Source organism: Solea senegalensis, linkage group LG3 (genome assembly GCF_019176455.1).
Source record: "Solea senegalensis isolate Sse05_10M linkage group LG3, IFAPA_SoseM_1, whole genome shotgun sequence".
NCBI lineage: Eukaryota > Metazoa > Chordata > Actinopteri > Pleuronectiformes > Soleidae > Solea > Solea senegalensis.
This window is the reverse complement of record NC_058023.1, coordinates 16,100,397-16,125,842: the sequence shown is the minus strand read 5'-3', so window position 1 is coordinate 16,125,842 and position 25,446 is coordinate 16,100,397. Positions and strand designations below refer to the sequence as shown.

The 25,446-nt window shown below is 38.8% G+C and overlaps 1 protein-coding gene and 1 long non-coding RNA gene across 8 annotated transcripts in view; one reads left to right on the top strand and one right to left on the bottom strand.

Moving 5' to 3' along the window:
* Positions 1-25,446, bottom strand: part of LOC122765879 (serine/threonine-protein phosphatase 2B catalytic subunit alpha isoform) — an 88,300-nt gene that overhangs the window by 58,167 nt on the left and 4,687 nt on the right. The window lies entirely within an intron of this gene.
* LOC122765880 lies at positions 14,789-18,568 on the top strand. Its single transcript, XR_006360020.1, has 3 exons — positions 14,789-15,122; positions 16,047-16,126; positions 17,438-18,568. It is a non-coding gene; the product is annotated as an uncharacterized LOC122765880 (long non-coding RNA).

Genomic DNA, 25,446 nt, shown 5'->3' with positions numbered 1-25,446 from the left:
CAATTATCTAATCACTTTAGAATGCTTTAATTATTGCAATCACATTTAAAACGATTTCCAAGTATAAAATTCAAGTTTGACTGCATTGCACTTGCATGTAGAAAGTGCAAGCTTTGAAAGTATAATACATTTCTCTAACTACCTTAGTCTAAGGCCTGTGGTCAGTCTCAGAATCAATTTAATTCCTGATGAGCATGATTTAAAGCTACCAGCGGACTCTTACGGTTACTTTAAAGAGCTGTTGACTATCATCATCCACTGCAGAGATATGAGCTCTTACATCGCATTGACAAGCAGGAGAGATATTAGATAAAAGCGGTTGCCAGGGAAACAGCACTGTGGAGTCTCAGTCGAAAATCCTTCATCCATCAAAACATTGGCTTAAAAATTAGTCGCCAGCAGCAGGTTATTGCTCTGCGATGGTTTGATGAAATCTGCCTTATCGTATTCCACTGGTACATGCTTTAAAAAAAAAGGATACATCATTACAGTTTGGTGGAACCCAAACAGCAACAGAGTGTGATGGAGCATCTGACAACTGTTGGCTGTAATAACATGTATGGCTGACTGTACACAGGCAGCTTCCCCATCACTGCCAGTCAGTCATAGAGAGATCCTCATTATTAAGATAGACAGGTCGCACACACTAAACAAGACAACACTACACCCAAGACCTGCATCCACCCTTGCATTGCTGTCAGGGCTATCAAAGGCCATCAAGCTCTGACAGAATATAGCCCATAGCAGCGTTTCACAGACACTGGCGACAGCAACATGAGGCTGACTGACAGGCAAAACGTTAATCCTGCTGTTGGCTCAACAGATTTTTTTTTTTAGATGAGAAAAGTAGAAAGCAACAGCTGGTGATCAAAATGCACCGCTGCTCAGACAGCACTCTCACTAAGACCTTGATTAATAAGTGAGGTTAGAGTTGAAGCGTGGGAGGCTGTGGATGGATGAATGTATGCATGTATTAGGGCTGGGCAATATATGGATATAATATCTATGTCATAACATGAGGCAAGATATGGGCTTACATGTTGGATTTTGTCATCATGATAAGGTAACTCTGATGACTTTTCCTGGTTTTTAAGGCTGCTGCATTGATAATCATCATATTTATTATAATGAATAGATTAGTACAATACAGTAAATACTATAAAAACATTTTTTATATTAAAAACCCCATGGAATTGACAAAATTACATTTAAAAAGTCACATAATAACTTTTCTTTAATTTTAAGCCTAATTAGTTGTGTGTATTTGTGAATTTGACCATATTTATAGTTGATGTCATTGTTTCTAACACATATCCTTGAATATCCTTCCTTTCATATTAAAAAGCCAAAGAAATGATTATTATTATCTGAAATCGTTCTGGGCAGTATGACCAAAAATGTATCATGTAACAGTTTCATGGATTTTTTTTAATCATGAGCATGAGTGAGTGGTCAAAAGAAAACTTTGACCACTTCCTCAATCCAGGAAAACAACCTGTGTGCAGCTTAATATCCCCATATATCTCCTATATATTATAATACAATATTTTTTCTATATTGCCCAGCCCTAGCATGTAAGGATAGGTGGGTGATGATGATGTGGGGGCTAGAGGGGCATTTTCAAAGGGAAGTCCCTGCATTGGTTTTCTAGTGGTGATTGGGCGTGTGGCGAGCCGATCAATGACACAGTGAGAGGCCGCGAGAGACCTGAATCACGGCTGGCAAATGGCTAAAGTGATTTGGGGGCCAGAGTGTGGGGAGGTGCATGAGTCAGCGAGAGAAAGAGAAAGAGAGAGAAATCAGTCAATTAAATAGATATATAAATAAATAAATATATATATAAATAAAGAGGCTGGATGAAGAAAAAGATAGTTGTGGAATGATCATCTTTCAATCCATCAAAAACACCCGGTCCGTGGCTCACAGTCACACATGCACCTGCACATAAACATCCTCACACAGCAGATTACAGACTAGGGCTGATTATTTGTCGTTTGATAGAAAAATGTTCTCAAATGTCTAACTTTGTCCACAAACCATTTCATTTATTCAGTTTCAATGATTTTCTGTTTGTTTTATGGAGAAAAGAAACCAGGAACTATTCACTCTAAAGAAGCTGAAAAAATAACTTCAATAGATGAATAATTATTATCGATTAATAGTTGATTAATTGATTTATGGTAGCAGCCCTTCTACAGATCATAAGACACATAAGACAACATGCGCTGCCTTTGCTTCATTAAGTACTGTAAGACCCAAACATGGTCTAAATAGTTTTATAGCAGAAGTAGAAATGGGACAGATGGACAATTAATCACGTTTTTTCTTTTTGTCATAAATCACAATAGGGCTGCTGGTCAACTATTATTTCCATAATGGAATTATCTGGTTATTATTTTCTGGATTAATTGAGCAATTGAGTTTGTTTTAGTTTAAGAAAAACAGAAAATATTAATTTTCAAGATTGCATTTCCAGACAAAAAAGGATTTGACCAATAATATTTCAGAATTTACTGTACAGTACATATTTTTTAGGTACACATATCAAAATGACAGTGGTCACAGGGAGTTGGGTGCAATTCCACAATAAATAGTGCGCCAACATTGGAGAAATGTAACCAGTACGTTCCAGCTGCTATAGGAAGCTTTGATGAATGACTGGTCTGTTAAAGTGAATTATTACAGGCCATTACAAGTTTGGGCACGACTGTGTGTAAGGTGTTAAGAGCCAACGGGCCGGCACAAAAAGCCTCAGTCTTTTATGTAAAACACCTTGCACATTTCCAGGTTTGCAGAGATGTTAACACTCTCTGGCATTTCCTCTGAAAGCCTCAATGACAAGCCCTGAAGAAGACATTCCCTGCTAGCTTTGCCATGCTGAGTCCGCCCACCCCTCCGCATCCCCCTCCTCCTCCACAATACCGTAACACAGGATTAGCTTTCATTAGAGAAGGCGCTGTAATCAGCTTTAGAGCAGAGCAGAGACGGAACAATGGAGGAGGCTCAAAGGATCTGGAAGACAGAGCCGTATGCCATATGCAAGAACCTGTAACATGTCAGTTTTATGGCCATACGTATCTGCATATTCCTCAGCGTTAGTTCAGGAGTACTACCTGTACAAAAAAAGCATAAAAATAAAGTATTTAAGAGTATTCCTCTTAAACTTTCTGTTTTGGAGATTGTTTGGTCTGTTCGATTTATGATTTTCTGTCCATAACCAGAACCATTCTGTCTCTGTGATTGTATACATTGTAATGTATACTTTTTTGAATAAAGTTTTATTTAAAAAGAAGTTTGTGTAAACATCTTCTCCGCAAACGCCATCCTCTCTGTTTTTGGTGCAGCAGGGTTGCAGTGCCACGTAAAGACCTGCCATATGTGCTACATTGTGGTTTTGCAAAAATAGGGCAGATTGACAAATTCCCTGATTATTTTATTATTATTTTCCATTAGTCTGGTGAGAATTTTCTCGATTAATCAAGTACTTCTTTAGTTCAACAAGTTTTTATAGGGGGTTTGTGTGATGAAGAAATGTTTTTTTTTGTTAAATATATCATGTTCACGGAAAACTACCATCCATTAAGAAAAGGATTGTTTCTGTGTGAAGCCTTAGGCCAAATCAAGCAGTCAATCATTGAAACTGTTGAATAACTGACTGCTATTTCAACGCAGTTTTGTCTTGTACAAAATTAAACAATGCAAGACAACATGTATTAAATGTTTTCTGTATCTATAAAGCACTTTTCTTCTTTTCTTGATGACCACAGCTGATTTACACTACAATTTTGCCACTCACCCATTCACTCAGCATATCACCCATCATTCACATGCCGTCAGCAGCAATGTGGGGTAGGACACATCAGTATGTAGACTGGCAGAGCCGGGAAAAGAACTCACAACCTTCAAGTTGAGAGATAATTCGGTCTATCACTGAGCTGCTGTGCAGAGCATGTGTTTATAATAATATGTTGCAGGTCTTGTTCTGTCAAGTGTAACTAGTTAGGCAGGCAGCTGGGTGTCCAGATTCCAATCTGCAATCTGGACTCAAACCTGGTCGTTCCTGGGCACAAAAACACCTTTGTGGGAGTAGTGTCAAGGTGGCGCTTTGACTGGGAAGGACTGACAGAATGACTCTGTCATATAGTGGGTCTGTCAGGAAAACTATGTCCCCCACTCACTCTGGAGAGGTCCACCAGGGTCCAGACAGCTGCTTTACAAAGTGTTCCTGTTGGTGGCTTGTTCTGTAAGTGTGCAGTGACTTGCAGACAGACAGCTGGACATGACACAGATCCACTGGACATTCTTTACTTGTGCTGCAGTTGTTAAATAAGTTAAACATATAAAACCCAGAGGAATAACTAGTCGCAAGCACTGAATGGGCCCTCAAACCCCTCATGCATATCAGTGATGGTAATTACATGGCACTACCACCAATAAATTGTTTTTTCATAGCAAATGCAAATGCAGACCAATACCTGAAAGCTTTATGGGAATGAAACAGTGTTTGTTGTTGAAGGCGTACTTCCTGCTGCCAGTCGGTGGCACAGTGAGTGGAGTGAGTGATGCATGAAACATCCGTCCATCCATTCTCTACCGCCTTATCCTCCACAGGAGGGTTGCGGTGGGTAAACCCTGGACAGCTCACAGTCCATCGCATTCACTCTCACTGTCACACCGAGGGTCAATTTAGAGTGTCCAATTTACCTAATCCCCATATTGCATGTTTTAGGACTATGGGAGGAATCCGGAAAACCCGGGCAAAAACGCACGCACACACGGGGAGAACATGCAAACTCCCTGCAGAAAGGCCCTTTCTGACAGTATGAAGACAGGTTGACAGGATTAATTAAAGCACAGCTACAGTAGATACAATTTTTTTTTTGTCCGATAGCAATGATTTTAAGTCTTTAAGTAATTTTTCAAATTACCAAGCTGTTAACAACACATTCATGCTGATTTATTTATTATCTTGACTGTATAACAAATATTCCACTCCTATGAAGAAGAAACACCTTACCCACATGGTTACAGTCTGTGTTTAATGAAGCATTAATTGATTTTGTATTATCCCTAAAAAAAAATCACTAAAACTTCCATTATTTATCCAAAAGACCTTATTTATCAGACCTTATATTAAGTTTATACATTATTATTATTTAAAATATGTTCAATAAATATTTATTTAAGAGACTGTAGCCCAAATCGGATTTTTAAGCATATCTAGATTGTATCTAGTTGATTTTTTGACAATGTGGACAGCTAAAAATAACATGAATTCCAATTTTTCCAAAGCTGATTCAAACCATGAAACATGGTTTCAAATGTTATTCTGATCAGACTTTTACAGATGCGTTTAAATCTGAACGTCTCTGTCACTCATATAAGTTTTCAAAGTGTCTTCTGTGTCACTTTCAGTGTTAAACAACAACAACAACAACAACAACAACGGCATAAATACTGGAGAGACAGAAGGTAATTGGAGGTGTGTTAAACGATCAACACAGTGGAAGACGATGGTGTGGCCCATAATTATAGAAAGGGAAGACTTTCAATGTCAATATGGACAGATGTAGACTGGATCTGATCACTTGCAATATATAATGTGAACAGTTGGCCAAAGTGTGTCATTAGTTGTGATCGAAGTGGTTTATTTTATCAGACTGAGGTGAGGCTGCTAATTGGTGAAGACATTAGCGTTATATCTATCTATAAAAGGCATCAGCTGCCTGAAAAGTCCAATCAAAAAGACATCATGCTGCAACACATTGACACTGCACATTTATGCACTATTTACAGTAGCAACAAGCCATACACATCTGTGACATGTATGCAGATGTGTATTGCTAATGAAGTATAATACTAAAATTTAAATGTTATGGTACCAACATGTAAGCTGCTGTTCAGGGAATCCTTCTTGCTCTACAGTTACAGGAGGTCACCGAGGTCTTGACCGAGGTTGCACTTCCACATCTCAAATGCCTGATTAGAGATTTTGTTAATGTAAATATGACACGCAAATTAATTGAAAAATGTTTCAGGAAATTTAACTGACTTGAGTGTTTTCTGTCCTCATTCACAGCTTGCTCGGAGTTAATATGCCTCAACAGGCGTGATCACACCTCCCAAGGAGGGCTCGTTGGCAGCTGAGATGTTGGCATTTCTAGAATGCAATTACTACACACATACAGAGGGGATGAGGCCAGTCTATATTTGCGTCCACACTTGGTAAACGGAGCACACTGGACCTGAGACTGACCCAAATAAAACACCGTCTGAACTGCAGATAACATTCCTCATGATTACTTAACCCCCCTTCTCCTCCTCCACCTGGACGGAGAAGGTTACCTGCTTGGCTTAAAAGTGAATACGACAAAGCGACTATCAGGATCATCTCTGGACTTGGACAAGCCCTCTCAACCATACAAGAATAGCCTCATCGCATATGTGAAATGGCATTCCTCCATGCTGTGTCAAAAGGACGAGGGAGGGTTGGAAATGGCAAGCAAAATTTAACTGGTTTTAAATAAACAAATGCATCAATAAAGCTAAGGTATCTAATTTCAACAAATACAAAAACACACATCTGATGTCATAAAAATCATTTTTCTGGTGTCAAATATTTTTTGTCCAAGAAATCCTTGGTTGAATTTTCATTTCTGGCAGACTGTGTATTTTCAAAAGACAGGTGGTGAGGCAATGGGATGGCACAGCCAGCCACCTCCTGCTACCTCTTGCCAAGACAACAAAACCCCTAAGAGTCCCCTGCTTTTTGCCATTGCTTCTTTTCCCCCTTGCCCACACCCAGCTCTCAAGCCCATCTCTCTATCTAGGCCATAACTGCATGGGTGTGGTGGGTTCTCCTGCCTGCAGGGGCAAATGAGTGCCAAGAAAGAGAAAAAAAAAAGCATGGGCCGGGATAGGAGGGACGGAGGGAGGGCAACAAAGCATTATTTATCTATAGACCAAAGTAATTCTGAGTCAGCAAGTGAGAGATAACCGCACACACACATCTTGTCTTGCCATTCTCTGCTCCTTGGAGGAGCTCTATATATCAGCAGAAGCTGTGACAGAGCCTCTGAAGTAGCAGCTATTATGCAACCCATCTGGGCAAAAGAAGTGACTGTAAAGTAAATCATCCCTCTCCGCCGCCAGCCTGACCTCCATATCGCAGAGAAAGCACTTTTAAAATTCACTAACGGAGTATTACGCAGGAGGCACCATCTGTGCAGGCTTTACTAGCAGCCCTGAGATTAAAAGCAGTTAAAGCATCACATTCAAAAGCCATTCCCACAGTCGCCGTTCCAATCAAAGATGGGGAGGCTAAATAAGGGCCAGTGTAAGACTCTAGGTACTGCTAGGGGGTAGTGTGGGTCAAGCAGTGGCAGGCTGCAGGTCTTGTCCCCAATCCCCTCAAGCCAAACAAGCCTGCTACCAAGGGTAATGCGTCCTTCAGGTTCAGGTCAGTGAGTAAAGTCGCAGCCCAGACAGGTTTACTTGACAGCTTGACTGCCCAAAGGAAGTCTTGACTCCTAGACTCTTTTTTTTTTGTCTAGTGCATATATCTCTTTTTTTAAATAAACCAGATACACGTATGGTCCAAAACAAACAGAGAGTGAATGGACAGCAGTAATCAATCTTCATATTAGCCATTTCCTTCGCTAAAGGCAAACAAAGACACACAAAATCAAACATGACCAAATACACTGGCAGTGTTTACCAAAGGTATTAAAGTTTGCAAGCTCTCAAACACAAATATGTTTACTTTCAGCAGCACTGCTGCACAGCATAATACTGTGCAACTGCATAGCTTTGCACTGTATACACCATCTGTTCGACTAAAAAAGAAGTTCCTGCCCTTTTAACTGCCAGCTTCAAAACAGACAGTACTCAACAAAGGTTTAATGCAGCTTACAGCCATTAACAGACAAAGTTGCTGTCGTGAAACGCTCGAGACAGAAAATAACCACGAATCTGGGCTGGAGGAGGAGGGAAAGAAGCTGAATTGATTTCATTCCGGAAATTGCTGCCCTAGTCTTGGATTAAAATCACTTGGAGATACATTATCTGCCAACCGACCGTCTGATTTGTACCTCAATTTGGCTGTCCACAGGGCTTGCCACATTCCTCCAGGGGAGATCGGATTACGGTCTATACAGGGAGATGGGCCTGATGCATTATGGGTGTTTTGGTCTCACAACATGGGCCTGACACAGTTGAAAAAGCAGCATGAGCAAGCATGTGGAACGAAAAGAAATACTCAAATGAAATGACGGTGGCTGAGAGGAAGCACTGCAGTACCAGTTGAAACCAAGGATGGCAAAACCACAGCAAAAGGAAAAAAAATTGGAGGAAAAAGACAAGAAATGTGTTTGTTGGAGGGAGGCTACAGGGGAACATGACAAGGAGGCAGAAAACAGTTGAGCCAGTGAAAAAGAAAATAATCGGCCTCACACAGTATGTGTCACTTTTTTTTACAGGACAGGGAAAAAAAGCAGTGCTGCTGACTAAAGCAACTGTGGAGCTGTCAAAAACATGGTACCCCTTAGTATTCTTGAGACTGTGTGCCACAGACATGGACAAACCTGTGTTCACAGCAGTAAGTGTATACCAGTGAGGGCTTCTGTGTCACTCAACAGCCATGCCAGTTTCTGTTAAGGCTGAGCTAGTACGAAAGCAGTGGTCACCAACCTTTCTGAGTCCAAGATCCCTGACCTCGGCCAGCATTGAGAAGAAAAAAAAATACTTCTCACTCAAGGCCTTTAATTTAGGCAAACACTGTCATATTAATTAGATCTTGGCCTTTACTCAAACACTGATTGTGTATTTATTTTTTTCTAATATTTTCTGGTTCTACAGGAAATGTCCGAATGACAGGTCTATCGCAAGTTTTTTGGTTATCCCATCGCCAATATGTACTTAAAGTATTTCTATGCATATGTTTTAGATTTGATAGATTATGCATCTCGCTTTTAAAAATCGTTTGACTTTTTACTGGAAAAAAATATTGGATTGTGAAGTACCATGCAGGCCCAGGGAGGACAGGGCTCTGTGTGGGCCAGTCAAGTTCCTCCACACCAAACCCCTCAAACATTTCTTTATAGTCCTTTGTACACTGGGGCACAATTGTCTTGGAATAGAAAAATATAGCATGTCTGTAATGATGTATTCTCCGATTAGTTGACTAAAGGATTCAATAACCAAGGACTAGTCGATTATGAAAATAGTCGTTGGTTGCAGCCCTACAGGAAAACAACAACAACTTGATCTTTGACAAACTGCCAAAAAAAACAATAGCTTGTGTGTGCATGGGTGAGTGTGTGTGTGTGTATGTGTATTACCTGGGTGTGACAATGTCATTAATAACCAGCAATGGATCACATTTTGGCCTCAGGTGTTCACACAGAGTGGAGATTAGCTTGTTGAAACACTGAATTGTATAAATCCAGTTTCAGGGAGTTAAATGAATACAGATTAAAATGTAAATAAGTGGTAGAGGAGGCTCCTGCGTTTCACATTCTTATGAGTCACTGTCAAATGAATATGAAAACACACATATACACACACATGTATGGACATGCACAACAATGTCTAATGCATGAGCTGGTGTCAACAGGGAAACAGGTCCTCTCTGCATGCAATCAATAAAAGCAAACTGCAACCATTCATAAGCGCGCGGCTCCACTTGACAGCCAAAAAGATACAGTAGTTCACGAGTCCTCCCTGTGATGCTAATGGTCCGACAGGGAGTGGTATGGCATTAAAGCTTAAATGATTGGTCATCGAAATGTATGGCTCCCTGGCTGTGTTTGGACAGGCACAAAATCAATTTGAGCCATGGGGCACACTAACCTCTCCACAATCTGGCTGGTGGAGACACACTGTGAGCTCAGACTGACGCGATATCAGTTTTCACTATGATCGCACTCACCCAGGCCCGACAACTGCAGGCCAACATCGGCTTTACTTTCAGGGGGGGGGGTCATGACTGTCTTGAGGTGAGCTAGTACAGCCTGTCACAAATAAACTCTTGTGTCAATTAGCCTTGAAATTACAAGCAGACTATTCCCAGAGAAAATTCATAGCTGACAGTCAGTAGCTAGTGAGGATATGTGACTTTTTTTGAGATGACCCCAGGGCCCAAATCAACAGACAAAACAGCAAAGGATCCACAGTGCATCTACCCCCGACCTCCCCACTAATACACTCACACATCTCCCTCACGACTCTGGCTGTGGTCAGCCTCTGCAGAAGGCGTTTTGAGAAAGAGAGGGAGAGTGGGCGAGGCAGCGTTCCTCCTCCCTCTTTTCTCCACGTGGGCGGGAGTGACTGAGTGGCCTTCCATCATTAGCTCCAGGGCAAACTTAACCCCTCTTTGCCTGGTTGTCTTGTGTGAGACATTTTTCAGAGTAAGTGTTTGTCACAGAGCCAAAACAAAACCAGCTTGATGCTAAAGTCTTGCCAGATTCATTAAAAAGAAGAAGATGAAGATGCTTGAAATGTGGATTAGAGAGCAGTGTTTCCCAAACTTTGTAGACAGGGACCCACTTTTTAAAGATGGCAAACTTTTACGACCCAACACAACATAAATTGAACAGAATATCTGTTTGAGATTTATCAGGTGTTTTTTTATTGAGCAAGAATTTTTTTCTAACTGTCCTCATGTGATATCAATTAGACATCCTAAATATTCAGTCTAGCCCCTCTTATTTGCATCCTCCATTTGTGGAGTTTAGGTTATTCTAAGTGTGCTTTGTAGCTGGTGTGAGTATCTTTAATTCATATCCTTTAATTCATTTTTTCAACAAAAAAGGAAAAGCCACAAGCCTGTCACAATATTGAAAAGAAATCCAAATACACATTTTCAAATTCAGTCCTGATATCACACGTGCTAACTACAACAGCCAATGAATGCTCTTATTTTGGTCTGACCAAGATAAGCAGACACCACATTCGCTTCCACCACCACGAGGAATAATAAGGGTTAATTTTCAGCCAGGTGTTCTATAATTAACACAGTGAGTGTAAATAAACCTTGGGCCTTGCCTCACCTCCAGCTGTATTTGTATAGCTGGAGTTTCTTTCTCGCACGCACACACACACGCACACACGCACACAGGGTTCCCTAGTTAGTAAGCTAACAACAGCTAAAAGAAAGAATAAGTCCCCTATGGGTTGTCTTTTTGTGCAGCAAGTCAGCAGTGAGTGAAGAGAAGAAAAACAGCACAGCATATACTGCTAATTTACTGTAATTAGGACTTTCCCCAATTAAGTCATTTCATGTAATGGAGCTGTGAAGTAACAAAAACTAAATGTACAAAAAAAAATATGCCAACACATCCATTATAAAAAAGAAAAGTGACTCAATTGCTATTATTCTTTTCCCCACTGTCACTTTAATGAAGCTTATCCATAACACTTGATTAAACATATTGACTGATCTGTTCATTAAATGGAAGCGTGTGAATACAGCATGGCCTCTCTCTGTCCTCATCTGATAAAAATCTGTCAGGCAGTGGATCCACTCCTCGAGCTGCAGCTGAAAAGATGAAGTGGCAAATAAAAAGGCGAGGGAGTGGGTTTGATCCTGCACTGCATTCTTTCACAATGCAGCAAACAACTGGCAAAAGCATCGCACATGATACTCAATACGAGTCCCGCACATTCTTCTCTTCACTGGTCTCCCGGCTTATGATGAAGAGCGGCCAGTGTTGCAAACGCCCTGAAAATTGTCAAACTGCGATCAAACCCCCGTCACTGACTGAGAATCACTGGGCCACTGCAGTGGTGCTGATGCCATGTTGGCGAATGCTGTTCCCGGTGGTGCCTATGCTTCAGTGATCAGCCAAACCAAACTCCCGCCAAAATAAACCTATAGTGGAATGCAGTGGTACACACTGAAGAAAAACCCGAGTGAATTGTTTGAGAAATCTAGTTCTACAGCTACACTTCAATAGCTACGATTCATTCTTTAAACGCGCTGGGGAAAAAGAATGTAAATCTATAGTCATGATTAAAACATGACCAAGAATTGCTCAGTTCATTCATCAGTGTCAAACAGTCAGTGAGTTTACATGACATTGGAAAAAAATAGTTACTAAAATAGGATTTTTCAGTTATATGAGAGTCAAAGCAAAATCGAGTTTCCTAAAGTCAGACTCTTATACTCATAATGTGATTGGGAGTCAGATTGTTATATATTATATACATTTTGTTGGAGAACTGTTTGCGCTCAGTTCCCATACCCCATATTGTACCATTACATTACATTACATGTCATTTTTACCAAACCCTGAAATAACAGAAGACGCTGCACTGTTAAAAAAAAATGTAATTTTACAGGAGATCTTCTGTAATTTTTAACAGATTTTTCACGTTTTCCAATAAAACAGTGAAATGCTAGTAGATTTTTAGATATTTTCCGTAATTTTAGGTTTTATGTTTAAAATTACAGTAAATTAACCGTAATGTAAGATTACATTAATATTCTGTTTTTTTAATAACAATTGACTCTATTTGTACATCTTTAACTGTAATTTTACATACAACTTTCTGCATTTATTTACAGGTTTATTACCATTTACATAAGACAATGTATTAACTTTAAAATAACAGATACTAACAGTAATTTAAAGATTTACCTTTAGAATTACAAGTAATTAACCATAATATGATATTACATTATTATTATGTTTTTTAAAGGGAATGTAACATATTTCTTTCATATTCAAATGCAATTTCACATAAAATGTGATGTAATTTTACAGATCTTTCCAAATAATAATAATAAAGAACTGTACGTAAAATTCCAGAAATCTTTTTTGTTTTCCATAAAATTGCAGGTCATTAAGCATGCATCGTTACTTGCATGGTTATAACTGTAGATTAACAGATATTAGCAGTAGTTTAAAGATGTACCCTTAAAATTACAAATGGTTAACCATAATATAAGTCAAATGTACATTACAGAAATCCGCCGTCATTCAAAGTGTTTTCCTTAAAATTGCGGGTAATTAATATGTAGAATAAAGTACAGTGGGCTCATGGGTGATGTTTTCCCCACCATTACTGGTGAAAATCTTCAGAGTTGACGAGATATATCAGTCCTTTTTTGTTTAGAAATCTGGAAAATATGTGTATAACCTTCTTGGTCTTGGTTTGTTTGATTCTATGGTGTCTTGTGAACCCATGGGGACTGCAACAGCAGAACTGGAAAATCAGACAGGCTCCATATCAATAACCCTTTTTTTTTAATTAACTCATTAAAAAAACAACAACTGTAGAACTACATCCATTTCAACTGAGAACAGTTTTGAAAAAAAAGGGTGAAATGTCAAATAAAAAAAAAGTGCACTATTCTCATTGGAAATAGACATAGTTCTACAGTTTCAGCGTCTTGAAATGTGCAGAATATGTCAGACATGAAAAAATAACCTGCTTTATGACATTATGAATGGGGATGGGAATCGAGAAGTTGTTGTTGTTTCAAAAGTGCGAGCGGAACATCTTCTAGATCAGTGTTTCCCAATCCTAGTTCTCAGGGACCCCTGGCCTGTATGTTTTAGATGTTTCCATGCTCCAACACACCCGATTCAAATGATCAGCTCAACATCAAGCTTTGCAAAAGCCTCATACTGACCCATTCATTTGATGAACTTGAGTCTGAGCAGATGATTGTTCTTAGTAGTCGTATTTTCTCCACCCACTGGACTGCTAATGAAATTGCAATAAGTTCTCCTGTGTATACTGACACTGACAGTATTACTTATCCGTTTCAGTTTTTTAATTTGAAATTCTGGTACGTAGACTCCGACACCTATTTTTTAGTGACAGGTGTTTTGAAGCATCTGTGTATTCTTGAATACAACTATGGAAAATGTCGATGTAGGCTTGTATTGAATATGGATTCTGGCTCAACATTCCTCTGGCTCAACATCTGGAAGTATCCATGGTGCTATTGTTGACAGTGGAACTGTTGGGCTAATGCTGTGTTGGTCTACTGTAAGTTCTGATGCTGTTTGATTAATTGTCCAGCCAAAGCTTTTTTGTTCCCTTTCTCTTTTTCCCAACATGGTTTTAATGATGATTCTGATTATGACCCTGTGGTCTGGTCCAGTAATATGTGTTCTGAATGCTTCTTAGTTCTAGTGGCATTTCCCCCATTTCTATTTGGAGTGCTGATGTCGGGGTTGTCTTAAAAGCTCCTGTGCATAATCTTAAAGACTTAACGTGTGTCAACTTTTTTGAGATGCGTGCTTGCTGCAGATCCATATACTACACAACCATACTCAAACACTGATCTCAGTAATCCATCATATATATAGCCCTTAAAGCATTTCTATCTGCTCCCCATTCCCTACCAACTAAACATCTTATTATTAATTAGAGCCATTATTATTATTTTTTAATGAAATTCATGTTTCCTCCCTCTTCCAAATTGCCCCAGAACATCCAGAATCCCTTTCCATTCCATTATAATAAATATAAATGTCATGCATCATGATGGAAAGTAATAAAGGATGTATTAGTCTTCCCTGCTGAGTTCCGTTTTCTACTACATACTTCCTTGAATGTTTTCCAACTACTCTTGCTTGTATTGTTGTTTCTCTCAAAGCATCCTTGTCACTATATCCCAGCCACTACACTGTCTTTGTTTATTTGTGCTTTTGTAATTTCATTTGTTTGAAGACTGCGCTCATTATTTACTTTATTCACGTCATGCAATCAGAATAGGCAGATTCAAATGTCAAACTTGGCGCCTATTTCCAGTTTGCTTCGTCCCGCCCATAACAACCAAACTGCATGTTTGGGCATGTCATGAGTCGTGAACGTGAAAGACGTGCCCTCATGGACGCCTCGCAACTTTGTTTGAAGACTGCGCTCATTATTTACTTTATTCACTTCCTGCAATCACAATAGGCAGATTCAAATTTCGAAGTTGGCGTCTATTTCCAGTTTGCTTCGTCCCGCCCATAACAACCAACCTGCATGTTTGGGCATGTCATGAGTCGTGAACGTGAAAGATGTGCGATCATGGACGCATGAACTTCAAGGATGTATAACACTGCAGCTGGTCTTATCTTGGTTGAAGCCACAGCGGACATGTCAACTGAAAGCGGCTTGTGGTAAGTGTTCCAGATAACGCATGTGAATGATATTTTCAATATGTCATACCTCAAGTAGACAGCCTTGAAGCTAACGTTAGCATCCCTCTGATACATTAGCTATTGTTACCAGAGAGCCATTGTTTTGTATGGTTTTGTGACTAAGTGACTGGTGGCAGTCGGGCGATCTTATTTTACAGCATGGCCAGAGGTTAGTTGTAATGACGTTGCTCACTGCTGATAATAGTTCTTCAAAGTTGTTATTCGTGATTTGTATGCGGTCAAACTGCTGTTTGCTGCTCTGTGTAATGTCCCACTCGTCCTGCTCGAGTCCCGCACAGACTTGAGATTATTAATTAGTTTGGTTCTAGCATTAGCATACTAAGTTATCCTGCTCACTGCTGCCTTCCCTAGCTAGAAGCCGCTCTTTTTTCATAAGGGGAGAGCAAAGTCACACGGAGCTTATTGTGTCTGTGATTAATAACCGTTAACCGACGATTCAAATGTTCTGAGTGTCTGTGACTGGGCTCGTGCTGATCGGCAATCCGATACTCCATCCTGAGAGGATGATCGACGATAAGTTTTTTTTGCCGGTATAAAACACACGCTGATCAGCTGTACTGTGCTCTGGCTGGAGGTTAGATCTTCACATTTCGCTAAACACTCGTGAGAATTTGTCTGTGTTTTATGTAGCCTGAGCATCCTTGCTATTGTTGTTTGTTTCAGGGTATATTTGCTCTGTACAAGTTGTTGCTGCTAAATGATATAGATGCCTGCTGAATGTGAATTAGTACATTTGGATTGAAATGTTAAACTGAGGTGGATCACAAGGCAGACATGTAGTGCTGTAATTGTGCCAACCTGAATTGAGTGATGATTAATGTGAAATATACTTTCATATCAAAAAATCCTATGTAAATAATGACCTGGTTCTCTCTTCATTAGCACTGATGGTACCTGCTGTAGAATGAGTCATGTGGACAAGAAAACGTACACTCCTCGACACTTCACCCTGCGCAGCCAAAGTGAGTGTACAAACACACATGCACAATAGAAAACAAATCATAGTCCCTCTCCAGTTACTGTACATCAGGTAGGGGGCAATGATATACAACTATATGGTTTGGTTGTGCTGTATATTATGCTGGTGCGTGGTATTGGTGTAATATTCCTCCATGTGGCCCTTTTTTACATGTTCCTTGATGTGTTTGCATGGCCCTGGTTAGCTTGTAAAATAGATATAATGGGTTCAGAAAATATTCAGACCCCTTCAGCTTTTTCACATTGTTGTGTTGCAGCCTTTTGCTAAAATCATTTAAATGTATTTAATCTAATCAAGCTGCACGCCATACTCCATAATGACAAAGTGAAGAGAGTTTTAGAAAATTTTGCAATTTTAATAAAAATATAAAACTAAAATTTAACATTGTTCTAAGTTTTCAGACCTTTAACTATGACTCTTGAAATGTAGCTCAGGATGCTTCCATTTATGTCGGTCATCTTTGAGATGTGTTTACACCTTGACTAGGTAAATTTAATGGATTTGACATGATTTGGAAAGGCACACACCTGTCTATATGAGGTCTCACAGCTGACGATGCATATCAGAGCAAAATCAAGCCATGAGGTGGAGGGAACTGCCTGCAGAGGTCTGAAACAGGATTATATTGAGTCATAGATCTGGGGAAGGGTTACAAATAAAATCTTCTGCAGTGATGGTTGACCTTGTGGAAGTTTCTCCCATCTCCACACAGGATCTCTGGAGCTCAGCCAGAGTGACTATCAGGTTCTTGGTCACTTCTTTTACCAAGGCCCTTGGCCCTCCCTGGTCACTCAGTTGGGCTAGGCGGCCAGCTCTAGGAGGAGCCCTGGTTGTTCCAAACTTCTTCCATTTAAGAATTATGGACGCCACTGTGCTCCTGGGAACCTTCAATGCATCAGATTTTTTTTTGGCTTCCCCAGATCTGTGCCTATACAAAATCCTGTTTCAGAGCTCTGAAGGTAGTTCCTTCCCCCTCATGGCTTGGTTTTTGCTCTGATATGCATATATGATATGCTGTGAGATCTCGTTTAGACAGGTTTGAGCCTGATAAATGATGTCCAATTAATTGAATTTTCCACAGTTGGACTGAGGGGTCGGTGATTACAGTTCACAGTTAAAGTGGCAAAAAGTCTTAAAGGTACTGAACGTCAGGATTCCTGCATATACTCTGGTAATGTCTCCATAAGAAAAAAGCTAAAAGTTGAAATGTTAATTTTAGTTCCTTATGAATGTTTATGTATAACGCCAAAAGGTTTACATGGATTGTCTAATCAAATGCCTGTTTTCTCCATAGATGGACAATTGGAGGTATTTAAGGAGGCCCCAGCAGCCAAGCAAGTGAACAGACAGTTTGAAGTGATCAGGCTCTGTTTCTCATGCACAGTATGTATTGCCCACATTGAATGTCTCCTAATATGATTTTTACATTTGTTTAATTTGCAAGAAATGGTTACAAAGTTTAATGGCCATGATTTAAGTCCAAATATTGTTGATTGTCTTCATAAGCTGCTCCTGTGCTTCACAATTGTGGAAGAGTACAGCTCCCAATACACATTTATTGCATCGAGAAAAAGGCCTCAAAATTACTCTTATTGCACATAACAGGCAATAAGTAGATTCTGCTAGTATATGTTACAAAAACCCACGTCATCATGTCTGATTTTAATCACTATCTGCTGCTATGAGAGAACGGTCAGACTGAATAATGCAGTGAATCGAAATGGCAATTCTGTCTGAGTATCAGGCTAGCAATACATTGAGTGAAGTATGTATGTGCAGTCAGCTCACACTGCATACTAGTAATACAACAACTATTATAATAATTGATTAATCGGTTTGAAACGTTTTTCGTGATTAAAACAAGATTTCCGAATTCCATGGTATTCAAAAAATATAAAAAATAAAACAAGTCATTTTTTTTTTTTTAACAATGTTTTTCAAGATAACTGAAGATTACAGTATGATAATACTGCTCATGTCATGTTTTGAAAAAGTTAAACATAGATTGTTACTTATGTCCATGCAGTAGAATAGGAGGAGGCTTTCCAGTGTTACTGGATGGGCGGAGCAGGGAGCTATCTTGTTTCTACTATTAGGGATCGTGACAGAAAACATGTTATTTGAGCCCAGGGTTAAAAATATTGAAAAATTGTTTTTTCTTTTCATATAAAAAATAGTCATCCTTAGCTGTTTTGATGTATAATGACTTACTATCCTTGTTTTTCTGTCAAATGAAATGTTTTAACTATTTGTTCAGTTTACTAAAATGACTGTCTAATACCCTAAATGTACAGATATTATCTTTAAATATACCTGTTATTGTATTTTGATGTACAGTGTTCCATCATCCAATTCACTTAAATAACTAATACTGTAAATGTGCAGAAATATCTATTTGATTAAAGGTAAATATTGTCTTTGTAAACATTGTGTCATTGTTTTTTTACTTGGGGAAACCACAATTATGCAGCAAATCAGTGTAGATGAACAAGACAGTTTCACGAAATGACTACTAAATACCCTTAACTTACAGAGATCGGCCTTAAATGTGGCTATTTTTTATGTATTTTTAATGTACCATGCTTTTTTTCCACTGTCCAATGAACATTTTTAAATCTCGTAATTCTTTAAAATCGCGGATTAATACCGTAAATGGGCAGACATTTATCATTGGTTTAATGCATTTAAAGCATTTTTATACATTATTTCTCAGTCATTGTACGTGAAAGAACAATATTTAAAAAGGAAATCACTCTAAATAGACGAGGCCATTCCATGAAAAAAAATTCTGAATATCCTTAATTTACAGAGATTGGCCTTAAATGTAGCTATTTTTGATGTATTTGTAATGTATGTAGGTCTTTTTTCCACTGTCCAATGGTTGTTTTTTAATCTACTAATTCTCTAAAATGACAGATTAATACTGTAAATTTACTTGTAAAAATCGTTAGTTTTATGAGAATAATTTGTTTTTATACGTTATAACTTTGTTATTTCACATGGGGAAAAATTTATTTTAACATGAAATTACTGTAAATAGACTTGGCTGTTTCCTAAAATAAATATTTTATTCTGTGAAATCAGATAGATTAACCGGAAAGGTATCTGATTTTAATGTGTTTTGACATAATATGAATGTTATTTTACATTATAATTGGTATTTATCAACTATAATATACTGTAGTTTAATTGATTTTGACTGTAAAATGTAGTCCTGTATTTTTACAGTTATTGTATGTAGTTCTGTGATACGGTTATTTACTGTAATTTTACGGTATTCGTTTGGAAACTTTGCTGCCAGTGCTTTTACCGTTTTTTTACAGTTTTTTTTTTAACAGTGTGGTACACTGAAAAACAAGGCCCTATCCTCAAGGAAACACAAGAAACCAACCTTTTCCTTTATCGATTTAAAAATGTTTTCATCCACATGATGGCTCTAAACGCTGTAGTACATATGCCAGGCCTTTGAAATGATGGAAAATGATGTTGTCTAACACTTCCTTGTGTTTGGCGATAGTTTATTCTTGTTCGCCATGGCTTTTTTCATTCCGTCACTGTTTCTGAGATTGTTTACAATGTAATGTATACTTGTTTGAATAAAGCCTTATTTAAAAAAAAAACAACTTTGTACACTCAGGGTGTAAACTGTGCATGGAGCTGTACAGTAGTTATAGGATGTGAACATGACCTCGCAGCGCACGTTTGACTCATCAGTGACACCTGTAATGTCAGATAAAGGTTGTATACTTCTAGCATCTCCTGTGTTTTCCTTGACACACACACACACACACATGCATGCTCATGTGGTGGAGATGAAAAAACAAATCAGCATATTCATCAGGTCTTCATAAGAACAGCATCGGGTATGATGTGTGTGTGTGGGCGTCAACAAGTAGCGATGCCTACACGATAGCAAAGAGGAGGCAATTTCAACTACAGAGTGTTACCATGACATATTGCACACCTTCCCCGATGTTATTCCCCTGATATGTGCAGGGAGTAGATGAGCACATCCCTCCCACTCCTACACTGACTTTTCTCGACTTGCTAATCTACTATTTACAGGCAGCACACAGGTGGCTTTATTCCTTTTCTTGCCCATATTTAAATACAAACGATCACTTGGCACAACACAGGAGAGTTTGTATGTCTTTGCATCCGTCATACAGCAGCAACATGCAGAGGCCTAACATCCACTTAACACCAAGTTTTATTTTTGTCTTTAAGTTACTACTGTTGGATTTTTTTTTTTGTCCTTATTGTCCTTGTTGGTTTTTGTGGATTTCCTCTTTTATTTTGACATTTCCTGCTTTGACACTTTGACACACCAAGATGGCTGTCCATGGAAAGACTTTCCTAGAAAGTCTATGAAAATACTTACTCTATTTCCATGAAATGATATGGAAGAATGAGGCATGACACACTCTAGAAAGAATCCATTAAAATTTGGAGTGAATCAGACTAAGTGGCTGGATAGAGGAGATCTTTTTCATTTGCAAAACAACACGTTTTAGGTGTAAGATGTGGTCTTGGAGCACTTACTAGTCAACTATTACTTCATTTGCCAGCTCCCAGAGATAGTTGACAAAACTGCCTCTGTAAGTCTAGTACTACATGAGCAGATATTTCTTCATCTGCCATTTTCTGAAATACTGTTAATCTTTAAAGAAAATAAATATAATGTGAAAATGAAAGCTAACCTTAAATAAACAAGACAAAAGCATATTAAAGTTGAATAACCTATTTAATAAACTAGCACTTAAGGTTATAATTCAAGATAGAATACCCTCCACCATTCTCTCCCAAACGTTTTTGGGGCTCGTTTAACTTTGAGAAATTAACTCCAATGCTCTGCTGACCGCACACGCAGTAAGATCACTGCAAAAAGCCAGAGACAATTAATCAATTAATATATTATTATTCCGGTACTAAATTAACCGCCAATTATAGTTGTAGCCCTACTATCATGTCTTTTACTAGACTCATTGGCTTAAATGTATGCCCTGGCACTGTTGTCAAAACTGACCGACCGAGTGGAATAATAACTCAACTGAAGTGGTATCCTTGTTCAAAACCTGAATTCACGCCCACAGCTTCATCCACAGTCACGCTGAGCCACTTTGATTTGCTTTTTACTCACATACTCACAGCATATACCCACTCCCACACACACACACACCAAGCACAAACAAAAGTAGAAATGTGTGGCAAATTATTTCATCTGTTTACTTTGAATTTAGAACAAATAAGAATAGTTCTTTTTAAGATGCAGTCGTTAAGCTTGATACAGTGTTATGAGGAAAACTGCCCTCTTTTAGAGCCAGAACTAATAGTAACACTATTTTTTTGAATTGTTGTTACTTTATTAATCCCCATTTATTAATCCTCTACTACAAACCTTCCTAGTATTAGGAGCAACGGGTGTTCAGAGACACCCCAGCCTTTTCTTTTGACCTGGTGAAGATTCAAACCAATGTTTGACAATGTTTTTAATGCATAAATCTAACTCTTAGTGATTCATAAAGTGGAAGAATATGCTGTTATTCATTTTAGATATTTAATTTTTTGTTTAATCAATTTACAATTTAACTTAATAGTTTCCAGATATGGCTGTGATTCACAAAATCTAATACATACATAGTTATCACAAATTACTCATAATCATTCACTTCACAGTGACTCACAATCCTTGAGACCAGCTTTTGGCAACAACGGCCACTACGGATTGTTTTCTGCATCTATATTCTTGATAAAATTCTCAATGAAGAAGAAATGACCCATATTGTATCTAATGTGCACATGAATGTTCTATTTTTTTCTTTTCTCCGTGCACAATGTGCCCTCTGAGAGGAAGCTGAGTTGAGAAAGTAGATTAATTTACTCTATTGGCCTCTAATACAACCCAGCGACCCAGTTGCTCCCAATCATTGGGTCAGCAGCCTCTCCTCCCCCACACACTGTTCTTGGTGCCCAAAGTGTAGTTACATGTGTTGTAGATGGTGTTTTGATTGATTTGTGACTGTGCTGCGCCGAGTGCTGGGTAGGGATCTAATGACACACAGCTCCTATCTCTTCCCAAAAAGGCTTTTGTTAGCCACTGTGGCTCACAAAAGGACTGTGTATTGGCGTCTACCAGGCATGAAATAGCAAATGCTGATGATTTGTTTATACAGTGAGATTATATGTTTTTTGTTTTTTACAAAATGCAATGGTGCAACATTATCATCTATGGTACAGAGTGAAATTCTACTGTTTGGCCCTCAGGAGAATGTGGTGCATGTTATAGCACCATATGATAAAGCCTTGGAAGTACAGAGTACTACTCATACAGATGTATCAAAAGTTTGAGCGCAATGGCTTGCACATTCTGAGACTGTGCTCATAGGCTTAGTGTCAATCAAAAAATGCCAAGGTAGGTAAACAGTTTTTCTCCTCCCCCCGTATAGCTTTACTGAGACCAAACATCCATTTGTTCACATGAATTAGCAAAACCAGCAGCTAATGCATGGAGTCAGATTACAACCTCTGAGTAGAGCCGCCCTTTATCCCCCTATATAGAGCTTAATCTGTCCAAATCCACTGCTTTGCTGTGCCCTAAATCCACCACAGAGCCTAATTCCTCCACAGTATCAAGAGTCACAAAGGTGAAAACTTAGGTTCAGACTATAGCCGTGTTTCCACCGAGTGGAATGGTTTGGTACCATACAGAACGATTTTCATTAGAAATAGTACCAAAATAACTGGCCCCTAACCTACCATTCTTGGGTACCCTTCCCCTGGGGTACCAAAGTAAAATGGTACAGTACAGTCAGCTTAATGGGGCGACAGAAAAACATCACTTCTTTGCGGAGGGTGTAAATATCCTATTGAAGTTGAGGCCAACACTCTGCATGCCTTTTCTCACACAAAGCTTGGCATCTTGTTGAGACAAACAGCCACAAACCAAGCAGGAAAAAAGCTTCTGGATGTTCTCCAATGTTGTTGCGTTCGCTGTTGTCTAGAGCTGCAACTAACGATTATTTTCATAATCGATTAATCTGTCGATTTCTTTCTTGATTAATCGATTAATCGTTTGGTCCATAAAATATCAAAAAAACCTTAAAAAATGTTGATCGGTATTCGTCAAACCTGGAAATGATGACGTTCTCAAATGTCTTGTTTTGTCCACAAACCAAAATGATTCACTTTTAATGATTTCTTTGTTATCCAGAGCAAAGAAATTAAGAAAATATTCACATTTAAGAAGCTTAAACGATCTTAAATCTTGTTTTAATCATGAAAAAAGCTTCAAAGCGATGAATTGATTATCAAAATAGTTGTCGATTAACATAGTAATCAATTAATAATCGATTCATTGATAAATCGTTTCGGCTCTACTGTTGTCGCACCTGTACAACATCGCACTACACGGACATTGGGCACAATCTACACACCACCTACCAGGTACTGTTCTCAGTGGAAACGCAAGCCTGACCCAAACTTTAATCACTAGGCCCAGAAAATGAGGGCAGAATCGCACAATTGAGCGTAAAAATATGTGACAAAAAAAAGAAAAAAGGAATTTGGAAAGAAGAATAAAATGGATTTCATAGAACTCTACGTCACAGTATTGACGACGATGACACTGTGAACTACATTGTTAACAGAAACTGCCAAAGACGAGGCAGGGACATGACAGGTTTTGATCAGTGTTTGGTCATCATCTTGTCACTCACAATTTGTGCTGTGGGCAACATGTCCAGGTCATTTTGACTGGTGGGTGACAGGTGTATTTAGCTGCAATCCTTGGTGACGGACAACTCTTAATTACTTATATTATGAATTATATTGCAGATCTTTTTTTTTATAACTGATTACATGTGCCAGATATCAATGAAAAATGTCCTACATTTTAGGGCTGCAATGATAAATCGATGATTGAATCAAAGCGTTTTGATAAACGATTAATTGGTTTGAGGCTTTTTTTTTAATTAAAACAAGCTGCTCCATATAACAAATAAATCATTCAAACTGAACATTTTGGTAAGTGGACAAAACAGGACATTTCCAGATTTGGGAAACAGTGGTCAAGATTTTTCAACGATTAATAGAAAGATAAGATATTTTAATAATCGACAGATTATCGGACCAGCACAGCTTCCCTTCACGGCTATGCAAGACAAACACGCTGACTAAAAAGTAGCAAAATTCAAATCTAACTCCAGAGCCAGTCAGGTGAGTCAGGTGACATGTTCTGTGAAGGCCAGTCCAAAAACTGACAGATTTGGGGATGAGGCAAACAGGACACTCAAATTAACCATAGGTGTGAGAGTGAATGGTTGCTTTGTCTCTATGTGGCCCTGTGATGGACTGGCGACTGGTTTTCCTCCGCCCTATGTCATTTGAGATTGGCACCAGCGTCCCCCACTACCCTCATGTGGAGGATAAAGCAGTAGAAGATGAGTGAGTGAGTGAGTGAGTGATATCTCGTGAGAACTCTGCACGCCTATCACATCACCCCTGTCCTCCAGAACCTGCACTGGCTTCCCATCCCACAAAGTCCTTCTCCTCACCTTCAAAGCCCTAGATAACCAGGCAACCTCTTACCTCACTTAACTTCTACACCCCTACACACCATCCCGCAGCCTCCGGTCCTCAGACTCCAGCCTGCTACAGCCACCACCCAGGACCAAGCACAAAACCAGGGGAGACAGAGCCTTCTCCACTGCAGCCCCCTCCCTCTGGAACTCACTACCCCAACCCATCTGTGACTGTTCATTCAAATCACTCCTCAAAGCTCACCTCTTTAAGATTGCTTTTAATGTTTAATGGTTTTTAGCTTATTTGTCTTTTTCATTTTTGTGCTTTTAATGTAAAGAGACTTTGAGTTGTTGAAAAGTGCTATATAAATAAAATGTATCATCGACACATTCACTGCAGAGTCATCAATAACTAATCACAGCTCTAGGGCTGGGCAATTTATGGATATCATATCTCTATCGTGACATGGCCTTAAATTTTGGAAATAGTCATGGTGATAAGGTAAGTGTATTTGATCATGTAATACAGATCACAAACAGTAGATTTTTTTTTATTTTAGAGTGTATTTACAGTGTATTGCCACTCTCTTTTTCAAACATTTCAGAAGAAAATATTTCATGAGTCCAAAGAAACAACCCGTGTGCCGCTTTATATGACCATATAGCTCGTATATAGCTTAAAAATGTCCAGATATTATTGATAAGCCATGTTACCCAGCCTTACAGAGATATTGATTTGACTATATCATGTTAGCCATTGACATTGACAGCCATTAACAAAATA